The sequence below is a fragment of the Oncorhynchus keta genome, chromosome 19, assembly GCF_023373465.1.
Source record: "Oncorhynchus keta strain PuntledgeMale-10-30-2019 chromosome 19, Oket_V2, whole genome shotgun sequence".
Classification (NCBI taxonomy): domain Eukaryota; kingdom Metazoa; phylum Chordata; class Actinopteri; order Salmoniformes; family Salmonidae; genus Oncorhynchus; species Oncorhynchus keta.
Window position 1 is genome coordinate 5,287,892 of NC_068439.1, and position 13,862 is coordinate 5,301,753.

The 13,862-nt window shown below is 40.9% G+C and overlaps 1 long non-coding RNA gene across 8 annotated transcripts; it reads right to left on the reverse strand.

Moving 5' to 3' along the window:
- Window positions 1-2,609: 2,609 nt before the first annotated feature.
- Window positions 2,610-4,463, reverse strand: LOC127909610 (uncharacterized). 8 transcript variants are annotated; one of them, XR_008072202.1, is made up of 6 exons: window positions 4,033-4,463; window positions 3,885-3,923; window positions 3,675-3,814; window positions 3,270-3,518; window positions 3,068-3,191; window positions 2,939-2,997 (listed from the first exon to the last, which is right to left on the reverse strand). It is a non-coding gene; the product is annotated as an uncharacterized LOC127909610 (long non-coding RNA). The 8 variants fall into 8 exon arrangements; XR_008072205.1 differs by lacking the exon at window positions 3,885-3,923 and having other exon boundaries at window positions 3,675-3,783; window positions 4,072-4,463; XR_008072206.1 differs by lacking the exon at window positions 3,885-3,923 and having other exon boundaries at window positions 3,784-3,845; window positions 4,002-4,463.
- Window positions 4,464-13,862: the final 9,399 nt, after the last annotated feature.

The following is a 13,862-nucleotide window of genomic DNA, read 5'->3' on the forward strand; positions in this document are numbered from 1 at the left end:
CTGCTTCCTGTTCTCCCCATTGTTGTTCCCCTGGGACTGGCGGGCCGGCAGGGTGGCGGTGTGGGAGGGAGAGATTGTCCACCCTGACAATGGACGAAGCATGGGCTAATGGGTAGGCATTGTTACATTGTTAAGGCATCAGATTCCCATGAGCACCTCAACCCATCTAAGCCATAAGGCTGCTGCATAAGATGTAAAATAGTTAACCAATAGCTACACACATTGAAATGGTTTGATTCATCACATATACTGCTGTTACTGTATATTATCTATCCTTTACCCCTACCTACAGTATACTGCTGTTACTGTCTATTATCTATCCTTTACCCCTACCTACAGTATACTGCTGTTACTGTCTATTATCTATCCTTTACCCCTACCTACAGTATACTGCTGTTACTGTCTATTATCTATCCTTTACCTCTACCTACAGTATACTGCTGTTACTGTCTATTATCTATCCTACCTACAGTATACTGCTGTTACTGTCTATTATCTATCCTTTACCCCTACCTACAGTATACTGCTGTTACTGTCTATTATCTATCCTACCTACAGTATACTGCTGTTACTGTCTATTATCTATCCTTTACCCCTACCTACAGTATACTGCTGTTACTGTCTATTATCTATCCTTTACCTCTACCTACAGTATACTGCTGTTACTGTCTATTATCTATCCTTTACCCCTACCTACAGTATACTGCTGTTACTGTCTATTATCTATCCTTTACCCCTACCTACAGTATACTGCTGTTACTGTCTATTATCTATCCTTTACCCCTACCTACAGTATACTGCTGTTACTGTCTATTATCTATCCTTTACCCCTACCTACAGTATACTGCTGTTACTGTCTATTATCTATCCTTTATCCCTACCTACAGTATACTGCTGTTACTGTCTATTATCTATCCTTTACCCCTACCTACAGTATACTGCTGTTACTGTCTATTATCTATCCTTTACCCCTACCTACAGTATACTGCTGTTACTGTCTATTATCTATCCTTTACCCCTACCTACAGTATACTGCTGTTACTGTCTATTATCTATCCTACCTACAGTATACTGCTGTTACTGTCTATTATCTATCCTACCTACAGTATACTGCTGTTACTGTCTATTATCTATCCTACCTACAGTATACTGCTGTTACTGTCTATTATCTATCCTTTACCCCTACCTACAGTATACTGCTGCTACTGTCTATTATCTATCCTTTACCCCTACCTACAGTATACTGCTGTTACTGTCTATCCTTTACCCCTACCTACAGTATACTGCTGTTACTGTCTATCCTTTACCCCTACCTACAGTATACTGCTGTTACTGTCTATTATCTATCCTTTACCCCTTAATTGATCATTAGAAAACCCTTTTGCAATTATGTTAGCACAGCTGAGAACCGTTGTCCTGATTAAAGAAACAATAAAACTGTCCTTCTTTAGACTAGTTGAGTATCTGGAGCATCAGGTTCGATTACAGGCTCAAAATGGCCAGAAACAAAGACCTTTCTTCCGAAACTCATCAGCCTATTCTTGTTCTGAGAAATGAAGGCTATTCCATGCGAGAAATTGCCATTAAACTGAAGATCTCGTACAATGCTGTGTACTACATCCTTCACAGAACAGCGCAAACTGGCTCTACCCAGAATGGAAAGACGAGTGGGAGGCCCCGGTGCACAACTGAGCAAGCGGACAAGTACATTAGAGTGTCTAGTTTGACAAACAGAAGCCTCACAAGTCAACTCAACTGGCAGCTTAAATAGTACCTGCAAAAAAACAGTCTCAATATCAACATGGCAGCAGGTAGCCTATTGCTTAGAGCGTTGCACTTGTTAACCGAAAGGTTGCAAGACCGAATCCCCGAGCTGACAAGTTAAAAAAAATCTGTTGTTCTACCCCTGAACAAGGCAGTTAACCCACCGTTCCTCGGACGTCATTGAAAATAAGAATTTGATCTTTACGGACTTGCCTTGGTAAATGAAAGTTTAAAAAATAAATAAACAGTGAGTTCCAGTGTCTGTGTTCTTTATATTGGCCAGTCTGAGGTATGGCATTTTCTTTGCAACTCTGCCTACAAGGTCATTATCCCAGAGTCGCTGCTTCACTGTTGACGTTGAGACTGGTATTTTGCAGTTTTTAATCTCAGTTAAACTAAAATGTGAATCCTCTGTAGCTCAGTTGGTAGAGCCATTTAAATGCCAGGATGATGGGCTCAATTCCAGGGATTGTAAATTGCTTTGGACAAAGGTGTCTGGTAAATGGTTTAAACTGTAAAACGTGAGGTAATTTGGTCAGAAAGTCTGTCCACGAGAGATTACACCATACTAGTTGTCTCTCAATATGACATTGTCACCTCCCTAACATCTCCTAGGGTAACTGTTGGTCCAGCAGTAAATATGTAGCTTCTTCTTGGCTTGTCTAACATGGAACCCAAACTGGCTGAGCACGTGCGCCATCATGCATAAATGTATTTTGTCCCCCCACACCAAACACTATCACGACACGCAGGTTAAAATATCAAAACAAACTCTGAACCAATTATGTTAATTTGGGGACAGGTCGAAAAGCATTAAACATTTATGGCAAATTAGCTAGCTAGCTTGCACTTGCTAGCTAATTAATCCTCTTTAGCTAGCTTGCTGTTGTTAGCTAATTTGTCCTGGGATATAAACTGAGATATAAACTATAAAATTGAGATGTTATTTTACCTAAAATGCACAAGGTCCTCTACTCCGACAATTAATCCACACATAAAACGGTCAACCAAATCGTTTCTAGTCATCTCTCTTCCTTCCAGGCGTTTTCTTCTCTGTACTCTATATTGCGATTGGAAACTTTCATGAATTAGGTGCATTACTGCCACTGACCTCGTTCGTCTTTCAATCACCCACGTGGGTATAACCAATGAGGAGATGGCACCTGCTTCTATAAACCAATGAGGAGATGGCACGTGGGTACCTGCTTCTATAAACCAATGAGGAGATGGCACCTGCTTCTATAAACCAATGAGGAGATGGCACGTGCTTCTATAAACCAATGAGGAGATGGCACGTGGGTACCTGCTTCTATAAACCAATGAGGAGATGGCACCTGCTTCTATAAACCAATGAGGAGATGGCACCTGCTTCTATAAACCAATGAGGAGATGGCACCTGCTTCTATAAACCAATGAGGAGATGGCACCTGCTTCTATAAACCAATGAGGAGATGGCACGTGGGTACCTGCTTCTATAAACCAATGAGGAGATGGCACGTGGGTACCTGCTTCTATAAACCAATGAGGAGATGGCACCTGCTTCTATAAACCAATGAGGAGATGGCACCTGCTTCTATAAACCAATGAGGAGATGGCACGTGGATACCTGCTTCTATAAACCAATGAGGAGATGGCACGTGGATACCTGCTTCTATAAACCAATGAGGAGATGGCACGTGGGTACCTGCTTCTATAAACCAATGAGGAGATGGCACGTGGGTACCTGCTTCTATAAACCAATGAGGAGATGGCACCTGCTTCTATAAACCAATGAGGAGATGGCACGTGGATACCTGCTTCTATAAACCAATGAGGAGATGGCACGTGGATACCTGCTTCTGTAAACCAATGAGGAGATGGCACGTGGGTACCTGCTTCTATAAACCAATGAGGAGATGGCACGTGGGTACCTGCTTCTATAAACCAATGAGGAGATGGCACCTGCTTCTATAAACCAATGAGGAGATGGCACGTGGGTACCTGCTTCTATAAACCAATGAGGAGATGGCACGTGGGTACCTGCTTCTATAAACCAATGAGGAGATGGCACCTGCTTCTATAAACCAATGAGGAGATGGCACCTGCTTCTATAAACCAATGAGGAGATGGCACGTGGATACCTGCTTCTATAAACCAATGAGGAGATGGCACGTGGATACCTGCTTCTATAAACCAATGAGGAGATGGCACGTGGGTACCTGCTTCTATAAACCAATGAGGAGATGGCACGTGGATACCTGCTTCTATAAACCAATGAGGAGATGGCACCTGCTTCTATAAACCAATGAGGAGATGGCACGTGGATACCTGCTTCTATAAACCAATGAGGAGATGGCACGTGGGTACCTGCTTCTATAAACCAATGAGGAGATGGCACGTGGGTACCTGCTTCTATAAACCAATGAGGAGATGGGAGAGGCAGGACTTGCAGCGCCATCTATTTTAGCCCTTGGCAACGCAGATGCTCGTTGGCGCGTGTGAGCACTGTGGGTGCAATAATGGAATAATATAGATTTCTAAATATATTTTGCAACGCTCACGCATGCGACGCGAGTGGTGTAGTCAGCCTGTAAGAGATAATAATAAGAGTGAGAAGATGTTGCATGTAGGTGCAGATTGTAACCTTCAGTTTTAATCAGACTATTATCAACAGATGACAGGTAGTCTGACAGTCCCTTCCTGTACTCTATCGGTCTGACAGTTCCTTCCTGTACTCTATCGGTCTGACAGTTCCTTCCTGTACTCTACAGTTCCTTCCTGTACTCTATCGGTCTGACAGTTCCTTCCTGTACTCTACAGTTCCTTCCTGTACTCTATCGGTCTGACAGTTCCTTCCTGTACTCTATCGGTCTGACAGTTCCTTCCTGTACTCTATCGGTCTGACAGTTCCTTCCTGTACTCTATCGGTCTGACAGTTCCTTCCTGTACTCTATCAGTCTGACAGTTCCTTCCTGTACTCTATCGGTCTGACAGTTCCTTCCTGTACTCTATCGGTCTGACAGTTCCTTCCTGTACTCTATCGGTCTGACTGTTCCTTCCTGTACTCTACAGTTCCTTCCTGTACTCTAGTCAGTGTGTGTGTATGGCTGGCCGCTGTCTCTGTCTACAGTAGGGGGGCGGGGGAGTAGACAGCTGTCTCTGTCTACAGTAGGGGGGGGTGGGGTAGACTGCTGTCTCTGTCTACAGTAGGGGGGAGTGTAGACTGCTGTCTCTGTAGGGGGTTAGTGTAGGCTGTAGGGGGGGGAGTGTAGACTGCTGTCTCTGTAGGTGGTTAGTGTAGGCTGTAGGGGGGTGTAGACTGCTGTCTCTGTAGGGGGTTAGTGTAGGCTGTAGGGGGGACTATACAGGCCCAGACCAGTTTTCTGCTCCTATAGGTTTTGGTTGGCAGAGAGTAGGGCCGAAGTGGGTCACCCCTCTCAAGCTGTTCCATGACCCCAACGTTTAGTTAGCGTGCCATCTCCGTCCACACACCTCTCTCTCTCTCTCCTCTCACACACACACACACACACACACACACACACACACACACACACACACACACACACACACACACACACACACACACACACAGACACACACACAGTGACGCACACACACACACACACACACACTTGCTGGCCTGAGATAACACAACAGAGTGAGACTACTGTCCCAGGTGCTTCAGAACAGGCAGTGCGTTGGGCAGCCTCACCGGGCCCTGCTTAGCCACTTCACACACCAAATAGAACCCTATTTACTGCATAGCGCACTACTGCAGCACATATTGATTTACACCCTATGTGCCTTCGGTCAAAAGTAGTGCACTATATAGGGAATAGGTTGCCATTTGGTACCTACTTCAATACCTGCTGCCAGCTCATCTTTCAGAGAGGGTGGCAGTGAGGAGACAACTCATAACCAAAACCCACTGTGCTTTAACACAGTCAATGAATGGCCCCCTCTTCTTTTTTAAATAATAAAAACCTAAAACCTGCTGTTTCACTTCCAACCAGTTGTTTTCATTTAGAAACCTGTTGTTTTCATTTAGAAACCTGTTGTTGTCATTTAAAACCTGTTGTTTTCATTTAAAACCTGTTGTTTTCATTTAGAAACCTGTTGTTGTCATTTAAAACCTGTTGTTGTCATTTAAAACCTTTTGTTTACTTTTAAAACCTGTTTCATTTAAAACCTGTTGTTTTCATTTAAAACCTGTTGTTTTCATTTAAAACCTGTTGTTTTCATTTAAAACCTGTTGTTGTCATTTAAAACCTGTTGTTTTCATTTAAAACCTGTTGTTTTCATTTAAAACCTGTTGTTTTCATTTAAAACCTGTTGTTGTCATTTAAAACCTGTTGTTGTCATTTAAAACCTTTTGTTTACTTTAAAAACCTGATTCATTTAAAACCTGTTGTTTTCATTTAAAACCTGTTGTTTTCATTTAAAACCTGTTGTTGTCATTTAAAACCTGTTGTTTTCATTTAAAACCTGTTGTTTTCATTTAAAACCTGTTGTTTTCATTTAAAACCTGTTGTTTTCATTTAAAACCTGTTGTTTTCATTTAAAACCTGTTGTTGTCATTTAAAACCTGTTGTTTTCATTTAAAACCTGTTGTTTTCATTTAAAACCTGTTGTTGTCATTTAAAACCTGTTGTTTTCATTTAAAACCTGTTGTTTTCATTTAAAACCTGTTGTTTTCATTTAAAACCTGTTGTTGTCATTTAAAACCTGTTGTTTTCATTTAAAACCTGTTGTTGTCATTTAAAACCTGTTGTTTACTTTAAAAACCTGATTCATTTAGAAACCTGTTGTTTTCATTTAAAACCTGTTGTTTTCATTTAAAACCTGTTGTTTTCATTTAAAACCTGTTGTTTTCATTTAAAACCTGTTGTTGTCATTTAAAACCTGTTGTTTTCATTTAAAACCTGTTGTTTTCATTTAAAACCTGTTGTTTTCATTTAAAACCTGTTGTTTACTTTAAAAACCTGATTCATTTAGAAACCTGTTGTTTTCATTTAAAACCTGTTGTTTTCATTTAAAACCTGTTGTTTTCATTTAAAACCTGTTGTTTTCATTTAAAACCTGTTGTTTACTTTAAAAACCTGATTCATTTAGAAACCTGTTGTTTTCATTTAAAACCTGTTGTTTTCATTTAAAACCTGTTGTTTTCATTTAAAACCTGTTGTTTACTTTAAAAACCTGATTCATTTAGAAACCTGTTGTTTTCATTTAAAACCTGTTGTTTTCATTTAAAACCTGTTGTTTTCATTTAAAACCTGTTGTTTACTTTAAAAACCTGATTCATTTAGAAACCTGTTGTTTTCATTTAAAACCTGTTGTTTTCATTTAAAACCTTTTGTTTACTTTAAAAACCTGATTCATTTAGAAACCTGTTGTTTTCATTTAAAACCTGTTGTTTTCATTTAAAACCTGTTGTTTTCATTTAAAACCTGTTGTTTTCATTTAAAACCTGTTGTTTTCATTTAAAACCTGTTGTTTACTTTAAAAACCTGATTCATTTAAAACCCGTTGTTTTAATTTAAAACCTTTTTGTTTTCATTTAAAACCTGTTGTTGTCATTTAAAACCTGTTGTTGTCATTTAAAATATGTTGTTTTCATTTAAAACCTGTTGTTTTTTGTTTTCATTTAAAACCTGTTGTTGTCATTTAAAACCTGTTGTTTTCATTTAAAAACTTTTTGTTTTCATTTAAAACCTGTTGTTTTCATTTAAAACATCTTCAGCGAGAGACGTCAGTGATATTAACCATTTGTTTCATCCCCGGCTGTTTGTTATTGTTTGTTTTGAGGTCCCAAGGGTTAGACAGGATGTGTCTTTTCTAGACAATTACCCATCAGGCACTATTTCTTGCCACAGATAACTGCTTATCGTCGAGGAGACAGTTCCCTAAATTGCTGGAAATGAACGGTCTTTGTGTAGAGTTCACTGAGGCTAGCATCCTTCACACACCGTCACACGAACACACACACACACACACACACACACACACACACACACACACACACACACACACACACACACACACACACACACACAATGGAAAATGATCCAGGTCATGACCGTGTGTAGTGTGCAGAGTTCTGGGTTTCATCAGCACCTCACCTTTTTCATGGTCCACATTCCCCCATAACGATATGACATGCGGCCTGATTAAAGTGCTTTTCCACCTTATATCAACTTTTACTGGCATATTAATATTGCTGTTAGCCCTCTACACCCCGAGACAGAGTCAAAGCAGGGCAGTAAATCATAGTTATTTTCCTGCAATTTTCTTGCGAGGGATATTAGCAGAATATTATATCCTTTAACGTAGTTATATATATTCTGTTCTGTTATTTTTAGCAGGTTAGGAAAATTAACATAACAGGTTAGGATAATTAACAGAGTGTCACACCCTGGTCGAAGTATTTTGTGTTTTTCTTCATGTATTTGGTCAGACCAGGGTGTGACATGGGTTTTTGTATGTGGTGTGTAGATAGTGGGATTGTAGCTTAGTGGGGTGTTCTAGGTTAGTCTATGGCTGTCTGAAGTGGTTCTCAATCAGAGGCAGGTGTTTATTGTTGTCTCTGATTGGGAACCATATTTAGGCAGCCATATTCTTTGGTTGTATTGTGGGTGATTGTCCTTAGTGTCTTGACGTCCTTATTCTGTGTTAGTTGGCACCAGTTTAGGCTGTTTCGGTTTTCATTACGTTTTGTTGAGTTTTTGTATTGATTCGTGTTACGTTTGTTTTATTAAACATGGATCACAATATACGCTGCAGTTTGGTCCGACACTCCTTCACCACATGAAAACCGTGACACAGCAGGTTAGAATAATTAACATAGCAGGTTAGAATAATTAACATAGCAGGTTAGAATAATTAACATAGCAGGTTAGAATAATTAACATAGCAGGTTAGGATAATTAACATAGCAGGTTAGAATAATTAACATAGCAGGTTAGGATAATTAACATAGCAGGTTAGGAGAATTAACATAGAAGGTTAGAATAATTAACATAGCAGGATAATTAACATAGCAGGTTAGGAGAATTAACATAGAAGGTTAGAATAATTAACATAGCAGGTTAGGAGAATTAACAGAGCAGGTTAGGAGAATTAACAGAGCAGGTTAGGATAATTAACATAGCAGGTTAGGAGAATTAACAGAGCAGGTTAGGATAATTAACATAGCAGGTTAGAATAATTAACATAGCAGGTTAGGAGAATTAACATAGCAGGTTAGAATAATTAACATAGCAGGTTAGAATAATTAACATAGCAGGTTAGGAGAATTAACATAGCAGGTTAGAATAATTAACATAGCAGGTTAGAATAATTAACATAGCAGGTTAGGAGAATTAACATAGCAGGTTAGAATAATTAACATAGCAGGTTAGGATAATTAGCATAGCAGGTTAGAATAATTAACATAGCAGGTTAGGATAATTAACAGAGCAGGTTAGGATAATTAACATAGCAGGTTAGGAGAATTAACATAGAAGGTTAGAATAATTAACATAGCAGGTTAGGAGAATTAACATAGCAGGTTAGAATAATTAACATAGCAGGTTAGAATAATTAACATAGCAGGTTAGGATAATTAACATAGCAGGTTAGAATAATTAACATAGCAGGTTAGGAGAATTGCTAAAGCAGGTTAGGAGAATCAATGTAGCAGTTGTTTTTTCTACTACAGAGGATAGATACAGGCCTATAACTCCCAGGGTCAGACTTTATCCCCTTATACAGAGGATAGATACAGGCCTATAACTCCCAGGGTCAGACTTTATCCCCTTCCTATACAGAGGTATAACTTTGTCTTGTTTCATGTCCCTGGGAAAGGTGCCTTGTTCAAGAGAGAGATTAACGATATGGGTAATACCAGGGCCAATTTGCTCAGCAGCATCTATTAGAAACCTTGCAGGAATATTATCCAGGCCTGTGGCTTTGGAGCATTTAAACTCTATTTTGGCTGTTGCTTCCTTTGCAAAAGATAAAGAGTTTGGCTGAACCCCTAACTCTACATAATACTTCTTGACTTGGTTGCCTCCATACAAACCAGAACTGGTGGGCAGCTTGCTAACCAGCTTGCTAACCGGCTTGCTAACCAGCTTGCTAACCAGCTGCTAACCAGCCCGCTAACCAGCTCGCTAACCAGCTTGCTAACCAGCTTGCTAACCAGCTTGCTAACCAGGTTGCTAACCAGTCTGCTAACCAGCTTGCTAACCAGCCTGCTAACCAGGTTGCTAACCAGCTTGCTAACCAGCCTGCTAACCAGCTTGCTAACCAGGTTGCTAACCAGCTTGCTTTTTCATATACCATCTCCTCCTTGATATTCAGCCCAATTTGTTTTCGGTAGTACTACTACAGCCTAGTTCCTTAAATGATTTCCATTGCTTTTTAGGGTCATTTTTGTTCTCAATTATTTTCATCCATCCTGCTCTGTGCTTCATCCACCCTGCTCTGTGCTTCATCCATCCTCCTCTGTGCTTCATTTATGTGACGTTTATATGGGACAAAAATCAGGCTAATCTTGAGAGTTCTTACATTCCACTGTACGGAAGGTGAGGGCTTCTCCTGCCGTAGTGGATGGTCAAAGACTCCTCCTCCTCAGTTGAAGTCGGAAGATTACATCATGCTGCTCTTGAGAGTTCTTACATTTTTTAAAGGCCTTATTCCTTGCTTGGATAGATTCTAGAATCTCATGATTAAACCAAGTTCTAGAACTCTGCTTTACCCTGACCAGTCTCATGGGAGCCATCACATTCACCACATCAAGGAATCTACATTTAAAGGCTTCCCAGGCACTGTCTACCCCCACACTATCTAACACAGGTGACCTGTCTAATGGGAGCCATCACTGTCTACCCCCACACTATCTAACACAGGTGACCTGTCTAATGGGAGCCATCACTGTCTATCCCTACACTATCTAACACAGGTGACCAGTCTATTGGGAGCCATCACTGTCTATCCCTACACTATCTAACACAGGTGACCTGTCTAATGGGAGCCATCACTGTCTATCCCTACACTATCTAACACAGGTGACCTGTCTAATGGGAGCCATCACTGTCTACCCCCACACTATCTAGCACAGGTGACCAGTCTATTGGGAGCCATCACTGTCTACCCCCACACTATCTAACACAGGTGACCAGTCTATTGGGAGCCATCACTGTCTACCCCTACACTATCTAACACAGGTGACCAGTCTAATGGGAGCCATCACTGTCTACCCCCACACTATCTAGCACAGGTGACCAGTCTAATGGGAGCCATCACTGTCTACCCCCACACTATCTAGCACAGGTGACCAGTCTATTGGGAGCCATCACTGTCTACCCCCACACTATCTAGTACAGGTGACCAGTCTATTGGGAGCCATCACTGTCTACCCCCACACTATCTAGCACAGGTGACCAGTCTATTGGGAGCCATCACTGTCTACCCCTACACTATCTAGTACAGGTGACCAGTCTATTGGGAGCCATCACTGTCTACCCCCACACTATCTAGTACAGGTGACCAGTCTATTGGGAGCCATCACTGTCTACCCCCACACTATCTAACACAGGTGACCAGTCTATTGGGAGCCATCACTGTCTACCCCTACACTATCTAACACAGGTGACCAGTCTAATGGGAGCCATCACTGTCTACCCCCACACTATCTAGCACAGGTGACCAGTCTATTGGGAGCCATCACTGTCTACCCCCACACTATCTAGTACAGGTGACCAGTCTATTGGGAGCCATCACTGTCTACTCCCACACTATCTAACACAGGTGACCAGTCTATTGGGAGCCATCATTGTCTACCCCCACACTATCTAGCATAGGTGACCAGTCAATTTTACCCACTTCCTCCCTAAACATTTCAACACAGTATTTTTTGAGTCCTCTGTTTCTAACTGTTTTGTGAGACTTACAGTTGAAGTGGGAAGTTTACATACACCTTTTAGCCAAATACATTTAAACTCAGTTTTTCACAATTCATGACATGTAATCCTAGTAAAAAAATGCCCTGTATTAGGTCAGTTAGGATCACCACTTTATTTTAAGAATGTGAAATGTCAGAATAATAGTCGAGAGAATGATTTATTTCAGCTTTTATTTCTTTAATCACATTCCCAGTGGGTCAGAAGTTTACATACACTCAATTACTATTTGGTAGAATTGCTTTTAAATTGTTTAACGTTTCAGGTAGCCTTCCACAAGCTTCCCACAATAAGTTGGGTGAATTTTGGCCCATTTCTCCTGACAGAGCTGGTGTAACTGAGGCAGGTTTGTAGGCCTCCTGACAGAGCTGGTGTAACTGAGTCAGGTTTGTAGGCCTCCTGACAGAGCTGGTGTAACTGAGTCAGGTTTGTAGGCCTCCTGACAGAGCTGGTGTAACTGAGTCAGGTTTGTAGGCCTCCTGACAGAGCTGGTGTAACTGAGTCAGGTTTGTAGGCCTCCTGACAGAGCTGGTGTAACTGAGTCAGGTTTGTAGGCCTCCTGACAGAGCTGGTGTAACTGAGTCAGGTTTGTAAGGCCTCTTTGCTTGCACACGCTTTCTTTGTTCTGCCAATACATTTTCTATAGGATTGAGGTCAGGGCTTTGTGATGGCCACTTCAATACCTTGACTTTGTTGTCCCTAAGCCATTTTCCACAACTTTGGTAGTATGCTTGGGGTCATTGTCCATTTGGAAGACCCATTTGCGACCAAGCTTTAACTTCCTGACTGATATCTTGAGATGTTGCTTCAATATACCCACATAATTTTGCCATCCTCCCCCTTTTTCCTCCAAACATAACGATGGTCATTATGGCCAAACAGTTCTATTTTTGTTTCATCAGACCAGAGGACATTTCTCCAAAAAGTACGATCTCTGTTTCCATGTGCAGTGGCAAACCGTAGTCTGGCTTTTTGATGGCGGTTTTGGAGCAGTGGCTTCTTCCTTGTTGAGCGGCCTTTCAGGTTATGTCGATATAGGACTCATTTTACTGTGGATATAGATACTTTTGTACCTGTTTCCTCCAGCATCTTCACAAGGTCTTTTGCTGTTGTTCTGGATTGATTTGAACTTATCGCACCAAAGTACGTTCATCTCTAGGAGACAGAAAGCGTCTCCTTCCTGAGTGGTATGACGGCTGCGTGGTCCCATGGTGTTTATACTTGCGTACTTTTGTTTGTACAGATGAACGTGGTACCTTCAGGAGTTTGGAAATTGCTCCCAAGGATGACCCAGACTTGTGGAGGTCTACAATTGGCTGATTTCTTTTCATTTTCCCATGATGTCAAGCAAAGTGGCACTGATTTTGAAGGTAGGCCTTGAAATACATCCACAGGTACACCTCCAATTGACTAAAATTATGTCAATCAGCCTTTCAGAAGCTTCTAAAGCCATGACATCATTTTCTGGAATATGCCAAGCTGTTTTAAGGCACAGTCAACTTAGTATATGTAAACTTCTGACCCACTGGAATTGTGATACAGTGAATTATAAGTGAAGTAATCTGTCTGTAACAATTGTTGGACACATTACTTGTGTCATGCACGAAGTAGATGTCCTAACCGACTTGCCAAAACTATAGTTTGTGAACAAGAAATTTGTGGAGTGGTTGAAAAACGAGTTTTAATGACTCCAACGTATGTGTATGTAAACTTCCGACTTCAACTGTAAATACAGTGCCTTGCGAAAGTATTCGGCCCCCTTGAACTTTGCGACCTTTTGCCACATTTCAGGCTTCAAACATAAAGATATAAAACTGTATTTTTTTGTGAAGAATCAACAACAAGTGGGACACAATCATGAATTGGAATGACATTTATTGGATATTTCAAACTTTTTTAACAAATCAAAAACGGAAAAATTGGGCGTGCAAAATTATTCAGCCCCTTTACTTTCAGTGCAGCAAACTCTCTCCAGAAGTTCAGTGAGGATCTCTGAATGATCCAATGTTGACCTAAATGACTAATGATGATAAATACAATCCACCTGTGTGTAATCAAGTCTCCGTATAAATGCACCTGCACTGTGACAGTCTCCCTTGAGGTCGCAAAGTTCAAGGGGGCCGAATACTTTCGCAAGGCACTGTATATCTTTAAAAATCCTCCTTGTGCAAAATGTAA